The sequence below is a fragment of the Arachis ipaensis genome, chromosome B9 (assembly GCF_059453495.1).
Source record: "Arachis ipaensis isolate K30076 ecotype BB chromosome B9, ASM5945349v1, whole genome shotgun sequence".
Classification (NCBI taxonomy): domain Eukaryota; kingdom Viridiplantae; phylum Streptophyta; class Magnoliopsida; order Fabales; family Fabaceae; genus Arachis; species Arachis ipaensis.
Window position 1 is genome coordinate 20,665,609 of NC_142444.1, and position 24,952 is coordinate 20,690,560.

The 24,952-nt window shown below is 38.2% G+C and overlaps 1 non-coding gene and 1 pseudogene across 1 annotated transcript; one reads left to right on the forward strand and one right to left on the reverse strand.

Moving 5' to 3' along the window:
- Positions 1-24,952, forward strand: part of LOC110267052 (trimethyltridecatetraene synthase-like) — an 85,231-nt pseudogene that overhangs the window by 53,300 nt on the left and 6,979 nt on the right.
- On the reverse strand, positions 9,668-9,775 carry LOC148543963 (small nucleolar RNA R71). The gene has a single exon (XR_015900413.1). It is a non-coding gene; the product is annotated as a small nucleolar RNA R71 (small nucleolar RNA).

Here is a 24,952-nt window from a genome sequence, read left to right on the forward strand (position 1 = left end):
TTAAATACAAATTAATTATTCATCGATTTTAATTGGATTTTACCCATTTGATCCGATTTCGCAAACCAAAGCGAACCAATTCACTACAAGAAAAAAGGCCTGTCGTCACCTATTTTTTGCTACACTTCAAAAGCGTGGCAAAAAAAGGTCAATGGCCACGCTTTTACGAGGGTGGCGATTGATTAAAGATTTGGCCACGTTTTTTCTTGTTACGCTTGAAAAGCGTAGCCAAAAGGGTCAATGGTCACACTTTTATAAGGGTGGCAATTGATTAGCGATTTGGTCACATTTTTTGGTGCCACGCTTCAAAAGCGTGGCCATAAGGAGAAACAGGCATGCTTCTAAAGCGTGCCAACAGAATTACGTTAGGGCAACATTTGTAAAGCGTGCCAATAGGGTGAGTAGAATTATAGTGACCTAAAACACTTAAACGCACGCTTTTCATCACTCTTCACTATCAGTCTTCACTGTGTACCAGAGCCTTCCATCGCGCCTCCAACCTTAAACACAGACCCTCTTCATCGCGCCTCCAACCCTAACTCAGAGGATCTTCATCGCGCCTCCAACCCTGACCACAGAGGCTCTTCATCGTGCCTCCAACCCTAACCCCAGAGCCTCTTCATCGTGCCTCCGACCCTAATGCCAGAACTTCATCGCGTTTCCAACCCTTTGTTCGGCCCTCCCTCCGTCGAGCTCTCTCCGTCTCAAATGCTCCTTGAGTGATAGGGATGACGACGATGAATCGAACATTGTCTTGAACGATGACGAAGGCGTTTGAAATGGTCTTCCACCTATTGCTCGTTGTGATGACATGGATGATGATTACGGTGGTGAAAGTGGCGGCAATGGTGATGGTGGTTTGCGATTGGATGATAGGTTCGAGTTTCTGAGTAAGAATGGGGTCAGAGGTGGATATGGTTCCTTGTTTTTTCGTCGTAAGGTTCGTTCTTCAATCCTCTATATATATTTGTTAAAACACGTAGATTCGATTAATAATAGTCATTATTTTTTATTTTTCATTATTTTCTAATATGTTATTTTCAATTGAGGTCCTACTTTTTTCTTTTTCTGTCAATTTTTTTTCTATTTTGGTCTTATGGCAGTGTTTTTGAAAATGATAAGTGGTTAATTAGATGTTTCTAATAGATTTTGGTTTGTTGTGTATTGTGTCTGTGCTCTGTAGTATACAAGGAATCAAGGATTGATATAGCTGGGGATCGGTTCTTCCTTGAACAAAAATTGGCGGAATGGCGATACATGTTCGCAGAATCTCACATCAAGTTCCTCTCATGTTACTCGAATGTGCGCCACACCAAATCCTATGGGTAAAATTCTGTATTTTGATTTATTTGAGTAAATAATTAATTAATTTTATTTAAATAAAAAGAAGCCCATTCGATAATGATGTCTCAATAGTAAATACTACATAGAGAAAATAAATGACATAGAGAAAATTTTCCATTCGCATTTAGAAATAGAGTTTGAGTAATCTCTTGCATTTTTCAGTTTCGTGTATCGTAGAAAAGGAATCGTAGGGCACTTCATGTGTTTTGCTTTATTTTTGATTTTTCTATCGCAAAATCTTTGACAAGTGGCAAGTTTGAGCTAATAATTATTACTTTATTAGAAGATTCCATTTGGTTTTTGAGATTTTTGGAGAAGTGAATTATATGGTAAAGATGTACATTTACAGATTTTTCTATTAATAGAATGAAAGAGAGATTAATAAAGGTAGGACCCATATTTTAAATAATAATAAAATAATAAAAAATAACTATGAAAGAAATTATATTCTCTCTCTATACCACTCTAATCTGTACAGTAGAGTGCCCCTTTTGGAGATAATAAACTGACAAAGTTCAATTGTTCTTTCTTTTTTTGAATGGGATTTGAGAAAGCTCATTATGAGATATATTTACGTGTTTGGTTTATGAAATGATTTTGTTTCTCTTTTTCAATATTTATCTTGGATGAACATCTTTGTTCTGATATGGTTGACATGTACATCATGTTCATGTATATATGTGATGAGTTGATATTTTATACATTTTTTGGTACTATTTTCTTAGTGTTTTTACTGTATTTTGTTAAGTTTTATTATGTTTTAGTAGGTTTTAGTGCAAAAATCACTTTTTAGATGCTACTTTGAGTTTTTGTAGTTTTTCTATGATTTTAGGTGATTTTTGGATGAAAATTGTTAGTTTTGGCAAAGTCTGATTCAGAGGCAAAGAAAGGACAATAGATGCTGTCAGATCCTAACCTCTGTGTATTCAAACGAGCATTTCTAGAGCTACAGAGGTACAATTTATGCGCTCTCAATGGCGTTGGAAAGCTAACTTCCAGAGCTTTCCAGCAATATATAATAGTTTATGCTTTGCTTTGTAAATGACTGCCCAAAATGGGCATTGAAGACCCAACTTACCCCTTTACTGGCGTTCAACGCCCCAAGAGGACCAAAGCCAGCATTGAACGCCCAAGACTGGCGTTCAACGCCACCAAGGGAGCATCAAGGCTGCGTGGACACTCCCTAGTGGGCGTTTAATGCCCACTCCTCCAAGTTGGACGCCAAGCTCAACCCAAACACTCACCAAGTGGGCCCAGAAGTGGATTTTCGCACCTTTAGCTTAGTCTATTTCATTTTTGTAATTTCTACTTATTATTAATGTCATTTTAGGTCTAGTTATTAGTATAAATAGAAGGAAGATCACCTTTGTTAAAGACTTTTTGATCTTCAGCTTCTGAGAACTATCTTTTCTATAAATTATGAGCGGCTAAACCTCCTAGGTTAAGGTTAGGAGCTCTGCTGATTCTCATGGATTAATACAATTACCTTTCTACTTTAATTTATGTCTGATTCTATTCTATGATGCATTTTCATTCTTCATCCTTATGGATCTGGGGTGGAACTGATGTATGACCCCTGATTCTACATGAGTTCCTGCGAGTCCCTGACAGGATAGTATTGAGCTACAGCTTGAGAGTGCATCACAGATTCCAACACGTATCTGGGCTAATGGGGATATGTGACATAAAATCTCGTTAGTCATGGGTGACTAATGTTTTTGTGGCGCTAAGGCTAGAACCATAGAGCTTCATTCTCCGATCCGGAAGATTCGACCTTGTCTGTGGCGTTTTGAGTAGGATCACCAAAGATTGAATGCGCGAGCTTCACCCTCATCCAGCTTGAATGACCACTGACCCTGGCTTTAGTCACTCATAGCCTTATCATTGAATGAATCATTCGTTGTTGAAGTAGACAGTAAGAAGTGTTAATCTGGAAGAACAAGCATCTCCGAAGCCTTAACTACTCCTCCATCATCGTTTCTACGTCAATTCAGTATTGCTTTCTCTATTATTCCATTTTATGCATTTACAACACCAACCATCTTTTCTGTTCGCTTGACTAAGATCTACAAGATAACCACAGCTTGCTCAATCCGACAATCCTCGTGGGATCGACCCTTACTCACCTGAGGTATTACTTGGACGACCCGGTGCACTTGCCGGTTTAGTTGTGCGAGTTCTAATTTCGCGCACCAAAGTTTTTGCCGCCGTTGTCGGGGATTGTTTGTGATTGACAAACTAACGGTTGTCTTGCTGCTTAGATCAGGTACTTTTACTGTTTTCCTTTTTGTGTTTCTTATTTTCTTTTTTAAAAAAAAAACTTTAATCAAAAATTTTTTTATCTTTAGTCATCTTTTTCTTTTGTTTGAGTCTTATGTCAAGTCTTAAGTTTTGGTGTCCCTTTGGTTCTCATTTCTTTTCTTGAATTTTCGAAAATTGCTTTTGTTTTTCTTTCTTGGTGTTTGAAATTTTCTTTGTGTTTTTTTTCTTTGTTTGATTTCAAAATTTTTAAGTTTGTTGTCTTTTAGTGTTTTTCTTTTTCAAATATTTCAAATTTTATGCTCTTTGATCTTAAAATTTTTAAGCTTGGTGTTCGTCTAGTGTTTGTCTTTCCTTTTTAAAATTTTTCGAATTTTTTTTTTAAAATTGAAAATTTTAAGTTTGGTGTCTTGATTAGTATTCTTGTTTTTCTTGTTTATCTTTTCTATCTTAAAAAATCTTTATCTTATCTTTTTCTTTAATTTTCAAAATTTTGTCTTATCTTTCTTTTTAATTTAAAATTTTAAATTTTAGTATCTTGTTAGTATCTTATCTTTTTAGTATCTTATCTTTCTCTTTTTAATTTCAAAATTTTTCAAAATCAAATATTCTATCTTAAATTTTAAAAATCTTATCTTATCTTGTTTGACTTTCTTTCTAAATTTAAATTTTAAAATCTTTGATTGACTTTTACTTTTTAAAATTTCAAAAATTTTTAAAATCATCTTTTATTTTATTTTCAAATTTGTTTTATCTTATTTTAATTTTAAAAAGTTTGGTGTCTCTTTAATTCTTCTTTCTCTCTCTTCTATTTTCGAAAAGTTCTAACTCTTTTCTCTCTCTTCTTTTTCAAAAATCTTCCTTTTCTTTCTCACTCTATTTTCGAAAACTTTTTTTTTATTAAAAGATACCTTCCTTTTCTTTTCCTTTTACCTATCTCTCATCTCACTAAGAGTCCTCTATACTCTGACATAGAGACTCTTTTCTTTTCTTTTCTTGGTTTCTTTTTTCTTGTTTATGAGCAGGAATAAGGATAAAGAACCTCTCTTTGATCCAAATCCTGAACCTGAAAGGACTCTAAGAAGGCGTCTGCAACAAGCTCAGGCAAGCAGAGCCGTAAGGAATTTCACAGGAGCTCTAGAATAAGAAGCTGAAGATACAACAAAGGCAACTAATTCAGAAGTTGGAGGAGACACAAGAAAGGTCCTTGGATCTTACACTATACCTAATTTTGATTTCTATGGGCGCAACATCTCCATTTCTGCCATTGGCGCAAACAACTTTGAGTTGAAGCCTCAACTGGTCACTCTAGTACAACAGAATTACCAGTTTCATGGACTTCCCCAAGAAGATCCAAACAAATTCATATCTGACTTCCTACAGATATGCGACACTATCAAGACTAATGGAGTCAATTCAGAAGTCTACAAGCTCATACTCTTCCCCTTTGCAGTAAGAGACAGAGCAAGGCTATGGCTGGATTCTCAGCCTAAAGAGAGCCTAGATACATACGAGAAGGTGGTCAATGAATTTTTGACCAAGTTATTTCCACCTCAAAAGCTGAGCAAGCTCAGGGTGAAAGTACAAACCTTCAGACAGAAAGAGGGTGAATCTCTCTATGAAGCTTGGGAAAGATACAAGCAACTGATCAGGAGATGTCCTCCTGACATGATTTCAGACTGGACCATGCTACACATCTTCTATGATGGTCTATCTGAGGCATCCAAGATGTCATTGGACCACTCTGCAGGTGGATCCCTCCACTTTAAGAAGACACCTGAAGAGGCGCATGAGCTTATTGATATGGTTGCCAACAACTAGTATATGTACACTTCTAAGAGGAACCTTGTGAACAATGGGGTAGCTTAGAAGAGAGGTGTCTTGGAAGTGGACACATTAGATGCCATCTTAGATTAAAACAAGCTCATGTCTCAACAGATCAATATGATCTCTCAGCACTTGAGTGGGACACAAAGCTCAGATGCTTATTGTCCAGAAATAGCATGTGAATTAGACGCAATTGACAACACCTGGACCACAATGGAGGAGGTGAACTACATGGAAAACTCCTCTAGAAACTCCAATAATAATCCCTATTCGAACACTTTCAATCAGGAATGGAGGAACCACCCCAATTTTGGGGGAAAAGATCAGCAGAAGCCTCAACAAGGCTTTAGTAATAATAAGGGTGGAATGAACCAGAATCGGTTCAACAACAGATCATTCTAACCCTTTCAACAACAGACAGAGACTCCCACACAAAGCCTCTCTGACCTGGCTACTATAGTCTCTAACCTCTCCAAGACCACTCACAAGTTCATGGCTGAAACTAGGTCTTTCATTCAGAACTTAGAGATACAGGTTGGTCAGCTGAGCAAGAGGATCCCAGAGATCCCTTCCAACACTCTTCCAAGCAACACAGAGGTAAATCTAAGGGAAGAGTGCAAGGCCTTCATGGTGGAGGTTGTGACCGAACTGAAAGAGGAGCCTGCTATTGGGAAGCTCAAGGAAATCAGAGCTCATGAGGAGACTGATAATGTCAACTTGCACGCCCCCTTTACTGGGAGAAGAACCTGAAGAATACACCTCTTTTGACGAGGATGAGGAGTCCAAGGAAGATCAAATTGCTCGGTTCCTGGCAATCCTCAGGAAGCTGAAGGCCAACTCTTCTCATACAGAGGCGTTGGAGGAGGAAGATGAGCCTGTGGTACTGGCCAAGGAGTGCAGTGCCTTGGTGATGAGCGGATAATTTATACGCTTTTTGGCATTATTTTTAGTGTGTTTTTAGTAGAATCTAGTTACTTTTAGGGATATTTTCATTAGTTTTTATGTTAAATTCACATTTCTGGACTTTACTATGATTTTGTGTGTTTTTCTGTGATTTCAGATATTTTCTGGCTGAAATTGAGGGACTTGAGCAAAAATCAGATTCAGAGGTTGAAGAAGGACTGCTGATGCTGTTGGATTCTGACCTCCCTGCACTCAAAGTGGATTTTCTGGAGCTACAGAACTTGAAATGGCGCGCTTCTAATTGCGTTGGAAAGTAGACATCCAGAGCTTTCTAGCAATATATAATAGTCCATACTTTGGCCAAGAATATACGATGCAAACTGGCATTCAACGCCAGTTCTCTGCCCAATTCTGGCGTCCAGCGCCAGAAAAGGATCCAAAACCAGAGTTGAACGCCCAAACTGGTACAAATACTGGCGTTCAACTCCAAAAAGGACCTATACACGTGCAGCACTCAAGCTCAGCCCAAGCACACACCAAGTGGGCCCCGGAAGTGGATTTATGCATCAATTACTTATTTCTGTAAACCCTAGTAACTAGTTTATTATAAATAGGACCTTTTACTATTGTATTACTAATTACTTCAATTTTTAAATCTTAATTTTCGAAAACTCCATAACCATTTGATATTCGCCTGACTGAGATTTACAAGGTGACCATAGCTTGCTTCATACCAACAATCTCCGTGGGATTCGACCCTTACTCACGTAAGGTATTACTTGGACGACCCAGCGCACTTGCTGGTTAGTTGTGCGAAGTTGTGAACCATGGTACTGGCATCAAGTTTTTGGCGCCATTACCAGGGAAAGAAAAAGTGATAAATTTTACATAATCAAAGTGTAATCACAACTTCTGCGCACCAAGTTTTTGGCGTCGTTGCCGGGGATTGTTCGAGTTTGGATAACTGACGGTTCATCTTGTTGCTCAGATTAGGTAATTTTCTTTTTGTTTTATTTTCAAAAATTTTTCAAAAAAATTTCTTTCAAAAATTTTCTCCTTTGTTTTCGAAAAATTAAAAAAAAATGTTTTCAAAAATGTATTTTTCTTCAGAATTTTTAAGAATGAATTCTAGTGTTTCATAAAGCATGTTGAAGCCTGGCTGGCTGTAAAGCCATGTCTCAATTCTTTTGGACTCAAGAGAAGAGCTTCTTTATCTTTCTTAGCAAATTGGCTGCTGAATGTAAAGTTCTGCTAAAGCTTGACTGGCTATTAAGCCATGTCTAACCCTCAGATTGGAGCTTTAGACTAACATGGCAAGATTCCTGGAATTCATATTAAAAATTTTGGAATCCTTATTTTTCTTTTTTTTTTTAAATGATTTTCGAAAAAATTAAAAAAAAATACAAAAAAAATCATAAAATCATAAAAATAAAAAAAATATTTTTGTGTTCTTGTTTGAGTCTTGAGTCATGTTATAAGTTTGGTGTCAATTGCATGTGCATCTTGCATTTTTCGAAAATAATCATGCATTCATAGTGTTCTTCATGATCTTCAAGTTGTTCTTGGTAAGTCTTCTTGTTTGATCTTTGCATTTGCATGTTTTGTGTCTTTTCTTATTTTTCATATGTATTCTAGAATTCTTAGTGTCTAAGCATTAAAGGATTCTAAGTTTGGTGTCTTGCATGTTTTCTTTGCATTAAAAATTTTTCAAAAATATGTTCTTGGTGTTCATCTTGACATTCATAGTGTTCTTGGTGTTCATCTTGACATTCATAGTATTCTTGCATGCATTCATTGTTTTGATCTAAAAATCTTCATGCATTGCATAATTTTCATGTTTTTCTCTCTCATCATTAAAAATTCAAAAATAAAAAAAATATCTTTCCCTTTTTCTCTCTTAAAATTTCGAAAATTAGATTTGACTTTTTTTAAAAATTTTTAAAATCTAGTTGTTTTCATGAGTCAAATCAAATTTTCAATTTAAAAATCTCATCTTTTTCAAAATCTTTTTCAAAAATCAAATCTTTTTCAAATTTCTTAGTTATTTTCGAAAATTCCAAAAATATTTTTCAAAAATCTTTTTCTTATTTTTATATCAAATTTTCGAAAATAACATAATCAATTAATGTTTGGATTCAAAAATTTCAAGTTTGTTACTTGCTTGTTAAGAAAGATTCAAACTTTAAGTTCTAGAATCATATCTTGTGATTTCTTGTGAATCAAGTCATTAATTGAGATTTCAAAAATCAAATATTTAAAAAAAAAAACTAATTTCAATCATATCTTTTCAAAAATATCTTCTCATCATATCTTTTTCAAAAATTTGATTTCAAAATATCTTCTCTAACTTCCCAACTCCTTATCTTTTCAAAATTGATTTTTGTTTCAACTAACTAACTAACTTTTTGTTTGTTTCTTACCTTTTTCAAAACCACCTAACTAACCCTCTCTCTTTATTTTCGAAAATATCTTCCCCTTTTTCAAAAATTTCTTTTTAATTAACTAATTATTTTATTTTTATTTTGAATTTTCGAAAAAACTACTAACCTTTTTCAAAAAACTATTTTCAAAAATCACTAACTCTTTTTCAAAAATTATTTTCGAAATTTCCCCTCTCTCATCTTATTCTATTTATTTATTCATCTACTAACATCTCTCCCTCACCCACCAAAAATCCGAACCCTCTCTCTCTCTTTCTGAGTTCAGATTTTTCTCTTCTTCTTTTCTTCTACTAACAATCAGGAACCTCTTTACTGTGACATAGAGGATTCCTCTTCTTTTTTTTTCTCTCCTCTTTCTTATGAGCAAGGACAGAGAAAAAGGCATTCTTGTTGAAGCTGATCCAGAACCTGAAAGGACTCTGAAGAGGAAATTAAGAGAATCTAAATTACAACAATCCAGAGACAACTTGATTGAAAATTTCGAACAAGTAAAGGAGATGACAGCCGAACCCAACAACAATGCAAGGAGAATGCTTGGTGACTTTACTGCACCAAATTCCAATTTACATGGAAGAAGCATCTCCATTCCTGCCATTGGAGCAAACAACTTTGAGCTGAAACCTCAATTAGTTTCTCTGATGCAGCAGAACTGCAAGTTTCATGGACTTCCATATGAAGATCCTTTTCAGTTCTTAACTGAATTCTTGCAGATATGTGATACTGTTAAGACTAATGGAGTAGATCCTGAAGTCTACAGGATCATGCTTTTCCCTTTTGCTGTAAGAGACAGAGCTAGAGTATGGTTGGACTCTCAACCTAAGGATAGCCTGAACTCTTGGGATAAGCTGGTCAAGGCTTTCCTAGCCAAGTTCTTTCCTCCTCAAAAGCTGAGCAAGCTTAGAGTGGATGTTCAAACCTTCAGATAGAAAGAAGGTGAATCCCTCTATGAAGCTTGGGAGAGATACAAAGGACTGACCAAAAAGTGTCCTTCTGACATGCTTTCAGAATGGACCATCCTGGATATATTCTATGATGGTCTGTTTGAGTTATCTAAGATGTCATTGGATACCTCTGCAGGTGGATTCATTCACCTGAAAAAAACGCTTGCAGAAGCTCAAGAACTCATTGACATGGTTGCAAATAACCAGTTCATGTACACTTCTGAAAGGAATCCTGTGAATAATGGGACGCCTATGAAGAAGGGAGTTCTTGAGATTGATACTCTGAATGCCATATTGGCTCAGAATAAAATATTGACTCAGCAAGTCAATATGATTTCTCAGAGTCTGAATGGAATGCAAGCTGCATCCAACAGTACTCAAGAGGCATCTTCTGAAGAAGAAGCTTATGATCCTGAGAACCCTGCAATAGCAGAGGTGAATTACTTAGGTGAACCTTATGGAAACACCTATAACTCATCATGGAGAAATCATCCAAATTTCTCATAGAAGGATCAAAAGCCTCAACAAGGCTTTAATAATGGTGGAAGAAACAGGTTTAGCAATAGCAAGCCTTTTCCATCATCCACTCAGCAACAGACAGAGAATTCTGAGCAGAACTCATCTAGCTTAGCAAACTTAGTCTCTGATCTATCTAAGGCCACTGTGAGTTTCATGAATGAAACAAGGTCTTCTATTAGAAACTTGGAAGCACAAGTGGGCCAGCTGAGTAAAAGGATCACTAAAATCCCTCCTAGCACTCTCCCAAGCAATACAGAAAAAAATCCAAAAGGAGAGTGCAAGGCCATTGACATAACCAAAATGGCCGAACCCAATGAGGGAGAGGAGGACGTGAATCCCAAGGAGGAAGACCTCCTGGGATGTCTAGTGATCAATAAGGAGCTTCCCTCTGAGGAACCAAATGACTCTGAGGCTCATCTAGAGACCATAGAGATCCCATTAAACCTCCTTATGCCATTCATGAGCTCTGATGAGTATTCCTCTTCTGAAGAGAATGAGGATGTTACTGAAGAGCAAACTGCCAAGTTTCTTAGTGCAATCATGAAGCTAAATGCCAAATTATTTGGCATTGATACTTGGGAAGTTGAACCTCCCTTGTTCATCAATGAACTAAGTGATCTGGATCAACTGACATTGCCTCAGAAGAGACAGGATCCTGGAAAGTTTATAATACCTTGTACCATAGGCACCATGATCTTTAAGGCTCTGTGTGACCTTGGTTCAGGAATAAACCTCATGCCCCTCTCTGTAATAGAGAAACTGGGAATCTATGGGGTGCAAGCTGCTAAAATCTCATTAGAGATGGCAGACAATTCAAGAAAACAGGCTTATGGACAAGTAGAGGACGTGTTAGTAAAGGTTGAAGGCCTTTACATCCCTGCTAATTTCATAGTCTTGGATACTGGAAAGGAAGAGGATGAATCCATCATCCTAGGAAGACCTTTCCTGGCCACAACAAGAGCTGTGATTGATGTGGACAGAGAAGAATTGATCCTTCAATTAATGAGGACAACCTTGTGTTTACAACTCAAGGATCTCTCTCTGCATCCATGGAGAGGAAGCATAAAAAGCTTCTCTCAAAGCAGAGTCAATCAAAGCCCCCACAGTTAAACTCTAAGTTTGATGTTGGGAGGCTACAACCAAACTCTAAGTTTGGTGTTGAACTCCCATATCCAAACTCTAAGTTTGGTGTTGGAGAGTCTCAACAATGCTCTGAACATCTGTGAGGCTCCATGAGAGCCCACTGTCAAGCTATTGACATTAAAGAAGCGCTTGTTGGGAGGCAACCCAATTTTTATCTAACTATATTTTTCTTAGTTATATGTCTTTATAGGTTCATGATCATGTGGAGTCACAAAATAAATATAAAAATTGAAAACGGAATCAAAAACAGCAGAAGAAAAATCACACCCTGGAGGAGCATCTGCCTGGCGTTCAACGCCAGAACAGAGCATGGTTCTGGCGCTGAACGCCCAAAATGGGCAGCATCTGGGCGCTGAACGCCCAGAACAAGCATGGTTCTGGCGTTCAACGCCAGAAATGGCAACAAATGGGCGTTGAACGCCCAAAATGGGCACCAACCTGGCGCTGAACGCCCAGAGTTGTGTGCAAAGGCATTTTACATGCCTAATTTGGTGCAAGGTTGTAAATCCTTGAACACCTAAGGATCTGTGGACCCCACAGGATCATCTCAGGATCTGTGGACCCCACAGGATCCCCACCTACCTCCGCTCACTTCTTCTCACCCCTCTTTCACACAATCCCATAAACACTCTTCCCCAAAACTCTTCACCAATCACCTCAATCTCTCTTCCCCATCACCTCTTCTCCACTCACATCCATCCACTCTTCCCCATAAACCTACCTCATAAACCCCACCTACCTTCAAAATTCAAAACCAATTTCCCCCCCAAACCCACCCATATGGCCGAAACCTTCCCCCCTCCCTTCCCTATATAAAGCCCTCCATTCTTCTTCAAATTCACACAACACAACCCCCCTATACCCTCTTAGCCGAAACACAACACCTTCCCCCTTTCCTCCATATCTTCTTCTTCTTCCTCTATTCTTTCTTTTATTGTTCGAGGGCGAGCAATTTTCTAAGTTTGGTGTGGTAAAAGCATAAGCTTTTTGTTTTTCCATTACCATTGATGGCACCTAAGACCGGAGAATCCTCTAAGAAAGGGAAAGGGAAGACAAAAGCTTCCACCTCCGAGTCATGGGAGATGGAAAGATTCATCTCTAAAGCCCATCAAGACCACTTCTATGATGTTGTGGCCAAGAAGAAGGTGATCCCCGAGGTCCCTTTCAAAATCAAAAGAAATGAGTATCCGGAGATCCGACATGAAATTCAAAGAAGAGGTTGGGAAGTTCTAACAAATCCCATCCAACAAGTCGGCATCCTAATGGTTCAAGAGTTCTATGCCAATGCATGGATCACCAAGAACCATGATCAAAGTAAGAACCCGGATCCAAAGAACTATGTTACAATGGTTCGGGGGAAATACTTAGATTTTAGTCCGGAAAATGTGAGGTTGGCGTTTAACTTGCCTATGATGCAAGGAGATGAACGCCCCTACACTAGAAGGGTCAACTTTAATCAAAGGTTGGACCAAGTCCTTATGGACATATGTATGGAAGGAGCTCAATGGAAGATTGACTCCAAAGGCAAGCCGGTTCAACTAAGAAGATTGGACCTCAAGCCTATGGCTAGAGGATGGTTGGAATTCATCCAATGCTCCATCATCCCCACTAGCAACCGATCTGAAGTTACTGTGGATCGGGCCATCATGATTCATAGCATCATGATTGGAGAGGAAATAGAAGTTCATGAAGTCATCTCTAATAAACTCTACAAAATAGCCAAAAAGTCATCCCCCATGGCAAGGCTAGCTTTTCCTCATCTTATTTGCCATCTATGTTACTCAGCTGGAGCTTTCATAGAAGGAGACATTCCTATTAAGGAAGAGAAGCCCATCACTAAGAAAAAGATGGAGCAAGCAAGAGAGCCCATTCATGGAGCTCAAGAGGTGCAAGAAGCTCATCACCATGAGATCCCGGAGATGCCTCAAATGCAATTTCCTCCACAAAACTATTGGGAGCAAATCAACACCTCCCTAGGAGAATTAAGTGCCAACATGGGACAATTACGGGTGGAACATCAAGAGCACTTCATCATGCTTCATGAAATAAGAGAAGATCAAAAAGCAATGAGGGAGGAGCAACAAAAACAAGGAAGAGACATAGAAGAGCTCAAGGACATCATTGGTTCCTCAAGAAGGAAACGCCACCATCACTAAGGTGGATTCATTCCTTGTTCTTATTTCTTCTGGTTTCGTTTTCTATGTTATGTGCTTATCTATGTTTGTGTCCTCGTTACATGATCATTAGTAGGTAGTAACTTTGTCTTAAAGTTATAAATGTCCTATGAATCCATCACCTCTCTTAAATAAAAAAATGTTTCAATTCAAAAGAACAAGAAGTACATGGGTTTCGAATTTATCCTTGAACTTAGCTTAATTATATTGATGTGGTGACAATGCTTCTTGTTTTCTGAATGTATGCTTGAACAGTGCATATGTCTTTTGAAGTTGTTGTTTAAGAATGCTAAATATGTTGGCTCTTGAAAGAATGATGACTAGGAGACATGTTATTTGATAATCTAAAAAATCATAAAAATGATTCTTGAAGCAAGAAAAAGCAGCAAAGAACAAAGCTTGCAGAAAAAAAAAAGAAAAAAAAAATAGAAAGAAAAAGAAAAAGCAAGCAGAAAAAGCCAAAGCTCTTAAAACCAAGAGGCAAGAGCAAAAAGCCAATAACCCTTAAAACCAAAAGGCAAGGGTAAATAAAAAGGATCCCAAGGCTTTGAGCATCAGTGGATAGGAGGGCCTAAAGGAATAAAATCTTGGTCTAAGCGGCTAAACCAAGCTGTCCCTAACCATGTGCTTGTGGCGTGTAGGTGTCAAGTGAAAACTTGAGACTGAGCGGTTAAAGTCAAGGTCCAAAGCAAAAGAAGGGTGTGCTTAAGAACCTTGGACACCTCTAATTGGGGACTTTAGTAAAGCTGAGTCACAATCTGAAAAGGTTCACCCAATTATGTGTCTGTGGCATTTATGTATCCGGTGGTAATACTGGAAAACAAAGTGCTTAGGGCCACGGCCAAGACTCATAAAATAGCTGTGTTCAAGAATCATCATACTGAACTAGGAGAATCAATAACACTATCTGAACTTTGAGTTTCTATAGATGCCAATCATTCTGAACCTCAATGGATAAAGTGAGATGCCAAAACGATTCAAGAGGCAAAAAGCTATAAGTCCCGCTCATATGATTGAAGCTATGTTTCATTGATAGTTTGGAATTTATAGTATATTCTCTTCTTTTTATCCTATTTGATTTTCAGTTGCTTGGGGACAAGCAACAATTTAAGTTTGGTGTTGTGATGAGCGGATAATTTATACGCTTTTTGGCATTGTTTTTAGTGTGTTTTTAGTAGAATCTAGTTACTTTTAGGGATGTTTTCATTAGTTTTTATGTTAAATTCACATTTTTGGACTTTACTATGATTTTGTGTGTTTTTCTGTGATTTCAGGTATTTTTTGGCTGAAATTGAGGGACTTGAGCAAAAATCAGATTCAGAGGTTGAAGAAGGACTGCTGATGCTGTTGGATTCTGACCTCCCTGCACTCAAAGTGGATTTTCTGGAGCTACAGAACTCAAAATGGCGCGCTTTTAATTGCGTTGGAAATTAGACATCCAGGGCTTTCCAGAAATATATAATAGTCCATACTTTGGCCAAGAATAGATGATGCAAACTAGCGTTCAACGCCAGTTCTCTGCCCAATTCTGGCGTCCAGCGCCAGAAAAGGATCCAAAACCAAAGTTGAACGCCCAAACTGGCACAAATGCTGGCATTCAACTCCAAGAAGGACCTCTACACGTGCAGCACTCAAGCTCAGCCCAAGCACACACCAAGTGGGCCCCGGAAGTGGATTTATGCATCAATTACTTATTTCTGTAAACCCTAGTGACTAGTTTATTATAAATAGGACCTTTTACTATTGTATTAGACATCTTTGGTCTCAGTTTTAATCCATTGTTCATCTTAGGAGACTATTGATCATGTTTTTAGGGGCTGGCCATTCGGCCATGCCTGGACCTTTCACTTATGTAATTTTAACGGTAGAGTTTCTACACTCCATACATTAAGGTGTAGAGCTCTGTTGTTCCTCAAAGATTAATGCAAGTACTACTATTTTCTATTCAATACATCTTATTTCGCTTCCAAGATATTCATTCTCACTTCAACCTGAATGTGATGAACGTGACAATCATCATCATTCCCTATGAACGCGTGCCTGACAACCACTTCTGTTCTACATTAGATTGAATTAGTATCTCTTAGATCTCTTAATCGGAATCTTCGTGGTGTAAGGTAGAATGATGGCGGCATTCAAGAGAATCCAGAAAGTCTAAACCTTGTCTGTGGTATTCCGAGTAGGATTCAATGATTGAATGACTGTGACGAGCTTCAAACTCGCGATTGTTGGGCGTAGTGACAGAACGCAAAAGGATAGTAAATCATATTCCAGCATGATCGAGAACCGACAGATGAATAGCCGTGCCGTGACAGGGTGCGTTGACCATTTTCACTGAGAGGATAGGATGTAAACCATTGACAAGGATGATGCCTCCAGACGATTAGCCATGCCGTGACAGGGCATTTGGATCATTTTGCCGAGAGAAGACCGAAAGTAGCCATTGACAATGGTGATGCATTACATAAAGCCAGCCATGGAAAGGAGTAAGACTGATTGGATGAAGATAGCAGGAAAGCAGAGATTCAGAGGAACGAAAGCATCTCTATTCGCTTATCTGAAATTCTCACCAATGATTTACATAAGTAATTCTATCCCTATTTTATTAATTATTTTCGAAAACTTCATAACCATTTGATATCCGCCTGACTGAGATTTACAAGGTGACCATAGCTTGCTTCATACCAACAATCTCCGTGGGATTCGACCCTTACTCACGTAAGGTATTACTTGGACGACCCAGTGCACTTGCTGGTTAGTTGTGCGAAGTTGTGAACCATGGTACTGGCATCAAGTTTTTGGCGCCATTACCAGGGAAAGAAAGAGCGATAAATTTTACATAATCAAAGTGTAATCACAACTTTTGCGCACCACTTGGTCCAGAAGAGCTCCCTCAAAAGTTGCCAGATCCCGGAAGCTTCTTGATTCCCTGTACTATAGGGACCATCACCTTTGGAAAGGCACTATGTGACCTTGGCTCAAGCATCAACTTCATGCCTCTTTCTGTGATGAAGAGGTTGAGAATTCTGGAGGTGCAACGTGTCAAGATCTTATTGGAGATGGCAGACAAGTCTCTGAAAAGGGCATATGACATGGTGGAAGATGTCCTAATGAAGGTTGAAGACCTTTACATCCCTGTAGATTTCATAGTCTTAGACACTGGGAAGGACAGAAATGAATCTATCATCCTTGGAAGGCTTTTCTTAGATACTGCAAAGGCCATAATTGATGTGGAAAGAGGTGAGTTAGTTTTGAGGTTGCATGAGGACTGCATCCTGTTCAAGATCCCCAGCCCTCAGTCTCTCTCTGACAAAGGAGGTACCATTGTGCAGTACATAGTATTCCAGCCTTCCCTCTTAGTACAGAGCTTTACAGATCCCCCAGACACCAACTCTAAGTTTGGTGTTGGACAACCATCATCAAGCAATGGGAAGGAAGGCACTAAGAAGAAGGTACCTAAAGGCTGGAGGAACAAGAAAGTTCCCACTAAAGACCTCTCACCAGGTATGAGAGTTGTCTTCACAAAGAGTCCAGTCATTTTGCATACTGTGAACCAGATCCTATCTCTAGAGCATGTGGAGCTCATTCATGAGAACACAGAAAGAGAATTCACTGTGAGGGATGAAGATCTAAGCCCCTACTTACCTCCGTAAAGGAGCTATCTGTCAAGCTAATGACGGTAAAGAAGCGCTTATTGGGAGGCAACCCAACCATTAGCATAGTGTTTTCATTTTCTTTTCATTTATTTTAAGTTTTATATTATAGTTTTTCCTTTGCTTCTTGACATTTGTGATCATGTGCAGCACTTAGGACAGAAATAGAGACATACAGAACTAAAAACAGAACACACTGGGGAGTCCCTTGTTGGCGTTGAACGCCAGACAAGGAGAAAGTTGGGCGTGCAGCACCCACTAAGGAGCTGAGAAGACCCTTTCCCTGATCCCTTCTGGGCGTTCAACGCCCTTAGAAGAGGAATAGCTGGCGTTGAACGCCAGACAGGGAGCAGTCTGGGCATTCAATGCCCCTAAGGGAGTAAGGAACTGGCGTTGAACACCAGAGAAGGACCATTTTGGGAGTTCAACACCCCATAGGGAGCATATACTGGTGTTGAACGCTAGCCAAGGAGCAATGCTAGGTGTTTAACGCCCTAAAGGGAGCAGCCAGGCCTGCATTTTGACCCTCCTATGGGCGTCCAATGCCCATTCCTGGCATTGAACGCCAGGTAGGGGGCAGGCTGCTCAAGTTTGGAAGCTTCTCAGCTAGTGGGTCCCCTAGAATCTCCACCTACCCCACCTTTCTTCTCTCCCTCCCACCTTTTCTAAACCTTGAAATCTACACCCTACTTTCCCTCTTTCCAATACACACTCTTCCCCCAAAACCATCATAAATCCCATCACTTTAATTTCCATCAACCCCACCCACTTCAAATTCAAACCTTTCACACACATTCTTCCCTAACACAAAACCGAACCCTACCCCATCCCCATCCTATATATACCCCCTCATACAACCCTTTATACACATACACACACACACGCACCTCCTAAACACTCTCTTCCTCTAACCCTATACACTTTTCACAACCTTCTTCCGCCACATTCCCCCACTTGGCCGATGCCTTCCTCCCCCTCTATCTCTATCATTTCCTTCTCTCTTTTACTTTTTTCTTTCTTTTTGTTCATATTTGCTCGAGGACGAGCAAAGTTCTTAACTTTGGTGTTGCAAAAGCTTTGCTTTTGACTTCTCCATTCCTAAGTATGGCACCAAAGGCTAGCGAAGCTTCAAGGAAGAGAAAGGAAAAGGCTCCCTCTTCCACTTCCGAACCTTGAGAATCATGGAGATTCCTCACCAAGGTATACCACGATCACTTCTATGATGTGGTAAGGCAAAAAAATGTGATTTCTAAGGTCCCCTTCAAGCTCAAAAAGGGGGAGTATCCGGAAATCCAACAAAAGATTTGGAGAAAGGATTGGAAAATTCTAACCAATCCTGTTTCAGAGGTCGAAACACTAATGGTGCGAGAATTCTTCGCCAATACTTGGGTCACCAAAAATCATGATACAAGCGTGAACCCAATGCCTAATAACTAGCGAACCATGGTGAGAGAGAAACTTTTAGACTTTAGCCCGAAAAGTGTGAGAGTTGCGCTCCAATTGCCTCAGATGCTAGGAGACCCACATTCCTACACTAGAAGGGTCAACTCCGACCAAAGAATGGATCAAGTCCTTGGGGACATCTGTGTGGAAGGACCACAGTGGAGAAGAGACGCACAAGGCAATCCCTACTAACTGGGTAGGCTTGACCTCAAGCCCATGGCTAGAGGATGGTTGGAGTTTATCCAACGCTCCATCATCCCTACAAGTAACCGATCCGAGGTTACCATTGATCGAGTAATAATGATTCATTGCATTATGCTCGGGAATGAGGTAGAAGTACATGAGGTGATACCTCAAGAATTGTACAAGGTGGCTGAAAAGACCTCCACCCAAGCGAGGTTAGCATTCCCACCCCTCATATATCGCCTATGCAATTTAACTGGAATTGGCATAGCTGGAGATACCCTCATAGAGATGGATAAGCCCATCAAAGAGAAAGATAGAGCATGTGAGAAAGCAGGCGCACGGACCACAACAAGAACCTGTGTAGCCGCCTCCACCAGAAATTCATGAGATGCCTCAAGAGATGTATTTTTCTCCCATAGACTATTGGGATCAACTGAATACCTCAATAGGGGAGTTCAACTCAAATGTGGAGCAGCTGAGAGTAGAGCATAGGGAGCACGCCAGTACCCTCCATGAAATAATAGAAAATCAGAGAAGATTAATGGAGGAATAGCAGAGACAAGGGCGTGACATAGAGGAGATCAAACGCTCCATTGGATTTTCCAGAGGGAGCAGTAGCTGCCATCACTGAGGTTGTTGAGTCCTTTTACATCTTTAATTGTTTTACTTATGTTTTCATTGTACCTTAATTTACTATCTATTCTCTATTCTAAGTTCATGATCATGTTTAGTATTTCATTTTTTTAGTTTTATTTTCTTATTTTATTTTGGTTATAAGATATCCAATGTATCCCTCACGATGCTTAAAATAAAAAAAATTAATTGAAAAAGAAATAGTGAGATACATAAGTTTTGAGTTATATCATAAGTTATTTCAAGTATTTTGATGTGGTGGCGTTGCATTTATCTTCTGAATATATGTATTAATACTGCATAATTGATAGTGAAGTTAAGTATGTTGGCTCTTGAAAGGACAGTGAATTTAGAGAAATATTATTGATTCTCTGAAAAATAAAAAAATTATTGATTCTTGAAGTAAGAAAAAGCAGCTAAAAGAAAAATAAAAATAAAAGAAAAAGAAAAATAAAAAGCTCAAAAGAAAAGGAAAAGAGCAAGGATCCAAGGCTTTGAGCATCAATGGTTAGTAAGGTAAAAAAAATTGGCCTAAAAAGCTAAAATGAGTTACTATCCCTAACTAAATACTTATGGTGTGAAGGTGTCAAGAAAAAAGCTTGAGACTGAGCAGTTAAAGTCGTGATCCAAAAGCTAAAGAGTATGCTTAAGAACTTTGAGCACCACTGTCTAGGAATTTAAGCAAAGCTAAATTCGAATCCAAAGGATTTCTCCAGTTAAGTGCTTGTGGCATTTATGTATCCGGTGGTAATACGGAAAAACAAAACGCTTAGAGTCACGGTTAGGCTCAAAAGTGCAAAGCACCAAACGAAGCTGTGTTCAAGAATCAAGAAGAGCTTAAAGAAGAGAGTCCATAATATCATCCAGATTCTAGTTCTGAGCGATGCCAATACTTCTGAGTTTCAAAGGAAACTGAGATGCCAAAACTGTTTAGAAGTAAAGAGCTAATAGCCCCATTCAGTATTTGGAACTGAGCTTCATTGAGGACAAGCAACAGTTTAAGCTTGGTGTTCTGATGAGCGGATATTTTATACACTTTTTGGTACTATTTTCTTAGTGTTTTTAGTATATTTTGTTAAGTTTTATTATGTTTTAGTAGGTTTTAATGCAAAAATCACTTTTTTGGATGCTACTTTGAGTTTTGTGGTTTTTCTATGGTTTTAGGTGATTTTTGGGTAAAAATGGTAAGTTTTGGCAAAGTCTGATTCAGAGGTAAAGAAAGGACAACTGATGCTGTCAGATCCTGATCTCCGTGTATTCAAACTAGCATTTCTGGAGCTACAGAGATCCAATTAATGCAATCTCAATGGCGTTGGGAAGCTAACTTCCAGAGCTTTCCAGCAATATATAATAGTTTATGCTTTGCTTTGGAAATTACTGCGCAAAATGGGCATTGAACACCCAACTTACCCCCTTTCTGGCGTTCAACACCCCAAGAGGACCAAAGCCAGCGTTGAATGCCCAAGACTGGCATTCAACGCCACCAAGGGAGCATCAAGGCTGCATGGACACCCTTTAGTGGGTGTTTAACGCCCACTCCTCCAAGTTGGACGCCAAGCTCAACCCAAACACTCACCAAGTGGGCCTAGAAGTGGATTTTCGCACCTTTAGCTTAGTCTATTTCATTTTTGTAATTTCTACTTATTATTAATGTCTTTTTAGGTCTATTTATTAGTATAAATAGAAGCAAGATCACCTTTGTTAAGGACTTTTTGATCTTCAGCTTCTGAGAACTATCTTTTATGTAAATTATGAGCGGCTAAACCTCCTAGGTTAAGGTTAGGAACTCTGCTGATTCCCATTGATTAATACAATTACCTTTCTACTTTAATTTATGTCTAATTCTATTCTATGATGCATTTTCGTTCTTCGTCCTTATGGATCTGGGGTGGAACTGATGTATGACCCCTGATTCTACATGAGTTCTTGCGAGTCCCTAATAGGATAGTATTGAGCTACAGCTTGAGAGTGCATCACAGATTCCAACACGTATCTGGGCTAATGGGGATATGTGACATAAAATCTCGTTAGTCATAGGTTGGTATTTGATTATTCTATTGTTACCATTTTTTATCTCTCTCATGCATTGAATGCTTATTGAGTTTATTAAAATTATGGGAGTCATTCAACTTCGATAAAGGACTCACCAGTAGAGTAGTGCGGAAAATCTATACCGACCAAGTTTGTCTCATTTGGTTTTTGTAAAACATGAATCCATGAAAACCATCATTGAGGGATGAGGCTATTAGTTGGATTATACCATGTGTTTGCATCTAAATTTTCAAGCAAAAGGGTGTTACTCAAGGGAAATAGAGTAAAACACTGTCCACTATTAGATTCCTATAGAAATATTTGTCATGTCTAGATTCTGTTTTTCGTAATTCATCATGGGTACACTATATTTACCATGTGTGTGATGATGCAGGATATACCTGGGTTCTTTTAAATTGCTATGCTTTCCATGTATGTTTTACAAACAAAATATTGTTCTCTATTCTCTATTTTTTCAGGTGGGATACAATTTTTATGCACTTTTTTTCTATTTTTGAACTTTCTCTTCTTTAATGATATGGGATCTGAAGCATAATCTAGCTATTTTCTGTTACCAGCTTTGTATGTGATGCTGTGGATGGTTGGGCCGCTCGCAAATTCAATCAAGGTATAATCTTTCATGAAGAGGTGATACCAATTTTATTCTATTTGTTTATATAATTCTTTGACGAGTGTTATGTACACATTATCTCTTTCTAGTAATGTTTTGCTGAACTGGTATGATTAGACGTTGTTTTAAAAAATATTGGGTTCAGACTTAGGGGGTTTGTGGCATGTCTTCACCACAGAATGGGACAGCGTTTCCTCTATACTAACTTGTTTAGTTTAAAAAGGTAACTAGTCTATTTAATATTAACCTCGTTTTCTTGTTTCAGTGTCGACCTTCGGAGCTATTCTGGACATGGTTACAAACAGGTTATCTCTATCTCTTTCTGTTTCTCCAAGCCAAAGAATGCGTTGTTAAACTTATAGTTCTTTACATTGTTTGATTTTTGTTTCTTTGAATTAATGTGTCTTTCTTAATATCATAATTAGCACTGTTTGTCTACTTGTTGTTCTTTCCCAAGTTTACAAGTAAGATTTTTCTCCTTTTTAATTGTTCATAATTTGCTGTCATTTAAGCATCACATGTAAACCTAACTTTTGTGTTGAATTTGTGTAAAGGCCTGGCTTATTCTTCTTGTCCTTGCTAGCATTAGATATTACTAGCCACTGGCTGCAAATGTCTTTTCGTTCTTCTTTAACTCAATTTTTATGATCCTGCATTTGTTGGTTTGGGGATGATGTTCTTTAGCTGTGTTTTGCGAACTCAAAAATATAGTGGTTGTTTTATCATATACATCAGCCTGATAGGAAAATTCTTTTCTTTCTGGGATTAGGTTTTCGTTTTAGTGTTGGATTAGCTCTGACTATGATGATTCAAAAAGTTTGCACACATCAATGTCCTTTAGCTCTAAAGATAATTACAGAAGAATATGGATCGATTCTACCTTCATACTAGTTAGTGTATTATGCATTTTGACATGTAGTTCATGTGTGCCTTAATTGATTCTGTAGCATTTTTTATGGCATTTTAATTTCTTTTGTACATTCTTGTTGACTACAACATATTTCAGGAAGCCATGAGTCAGCAAATTGATGAAGTTGTGTCTGGAAGTGCACTTTCCCCTTCATCCGAATTTGAATTGGTATGCTTGTGATAATTACCTGGCCATTGTTAGAATTTTAAGGTTATTCAGGTGATAGGAGCTATGTATGAGGTGTCTTGTGTTGCACTACACAGTCTGCACTAGTGCATTATTAACATAAAAAGGAGCATTGGGTCAATGGTTTGAAAATTATCTCCCTATTCTGATGCAGATCTTCTTTTCCATTTTTCCTCCCATTTTTATCTATTCTCTAATTTTCAACAACTGCACTTATATTTATGCCACAATATTTTGTTAGTTTCAAATTATTTTCTCAATATATGAAGCTGGACGTTGGTATTGATTAACATTTGGCAACTCAGCCAAAAGGTAGAGCAATTCAGGTTGAGGACAATATGATTGAACGCAATTCATGTCTATCTCCGTTTCTGCTGCTTCTCTTTCTGGTAACTTCATTCACTTCCCTTTTTTTTTCAAGCTCCTGATGACTCACTTTTTTTTTCTTCTTCTAACGTTTGGGTTTTCTAATTACCTCATCAATTTTCGATTCTCAGGAGCATACAGCTCGCCATCTTCTTCAAGCTAAGAGAGGTTTGCAATTTCTTAAACATCTTTATGCTTTTAGATCTACCAATATTTTTTATTCAAAAATTGAAAACAACAGTTGATGAATTATATGGACTTAGCTAACCACATTTACTTTCCTTTTATTGTTGAGATCAGTCTGCTCTGTATGAGGATTTTCATTATTTGTTTAGAGATAACTCTAACTTCAAATGTGACTCGGTCTACCATTTCTGATAAACTCTTGTATATACAAACAACACAAATACTTATGAATAGTTGAATAATGATTGCTATTAAACTACTTCAGTTCTGTTGATTACTTATTTGAGATATCCATCTTCATAGGATGTCTTAGTATATTTTCATCACTTCATGCAAATCTAGTGCATTACCTGTGTCTCTGATCTATAGAGGATTTTCAGCATGCTGCAATTTGGTTTTGTCGTGACATTTGAACTGTTATGTGTATGCTGAAGCCTGAAAGGTTAGAGTTTGGCGATATCAATTATCAAATGCACAAGGCAAGTGGAAAGTGCTGCCACATAGCATGTGTCTTAATCACTTTCTTATGTCTTTCATCTAATATCGCCTCATGAATCATGATTTTATAGTTGCCAATTTTGTCTTGGTTTGTTTGTAAACTCATTGCAGACGTTATTACTTACTGTTAAAATATATATGGAATCTGCGACAAACTGTTCTCATGATACTGGTTTTCCCCTGAATCTGCAGGTTGTTCTGTGAATTTCGAGTTTGCGAATTACACAATAATCACAAGCAAATGCAAAGGACCCAATTATCCACCCAAAGAATGTTGTGGGGCATTCAAAGAATTTGCATGCCCTTACGCCGATGTGTTGAATGATTTACAGAATGATATTTATTTGAGAATTCAAGAAAGGTGTGCTATTTATTTGATATCAAATCTGACTGATGATTCCTTTAACGTTCCTTGTGATTACTTGAAGTGGCATTATTTAGTGAATTGGACTTGTTGTATCAACGTCACTTATCTTACCTGGACTATGACTTTCGCAGAACTGGGCTGATTCTTGATGTAGATGAACATGAACTTCAGGATAAAGTAGACAAACATTCAAATGATGTTTCCCAAGTTCCAGGGGGAGAAATGAAATCAGAGCAAGGTGAACACATTTATATTTTATAAGCTAGCAATTTTATGAACAAAATTGAACTTTTACAAAATTGTTAACTTTG